Here is a 655-nt window from a genome sequence, read left to right as displayed (position 1 = left end):
TCCTTCCTCTTTTACCCCCCCGGGATTCAGGCACGCATCCTTGGGCGTGCACGCCGGCAGTCGCCTCCCGTTCGCAGGACGGTGGCTGCCGTGCAGAGGGGGAGTTTGACCCGAACTGTGGTACGGCAGGGGTCCGACGACCCGCGCGGGCGAATGGCGGGGCGCCCACCCACCTCGGCGTGGGGGCCCGTCGTCCGAATCGCTCCCCGCGCGGGGTAGCACAACGATCTTCTCCGAGGGCGGCCCTTTGACTTCCAGATGCGCAGCTCGCCCGCGGAGGCCCGTGCCGACCCCCACCCAGCGTCCGATGGGCGGCCTCCGCGGTGGGCATCGGCGAGAGCGGTGGCGGTGGGTGGCGCTTCCACGCCACCGCCGAGCTCCGCGTTCTCCAGTCTTTTCCCGAGCCCCTACGATAGTGGGGGGACGACAGACGCGTGGGGAGGCAGGCGGAGTGGGTTCTCACCGCGTGGTGTGCCCGGCCGAACGCCGTCGCCTTCCCCGCTCGTCCGACGTCCTCCGAGGCGGCTCGGAAGGGAGCGCGAGAGGGAGAGAGCGAGAGAGAGAGAGAGAGAGAGACCAAGCGGACGCCCCAGAGCGAGAAGGGAGGATGGAAAAGGGAGAGACGAGTGGGGCAAAAAGAGTTTTGGCGAAGGGG

This window comes from Ranitomeya imitator, chromosome 10 (assembly GCF_032444005.1).
Source record: "Ranitomeya imitator isolate aRanImi1 chromosome 10, aRanImi1.pri, whole genome shotgun sequence".
Taxonomy (NCBI): Eukaryota; Metazoa; Chordata; class Amphibia; order Anura; family Dendrobatidae; genus Ranitomeya; species Ranitomeya imitator.
Note: the sequence above shows the minus strand (reverse complement) of the source record.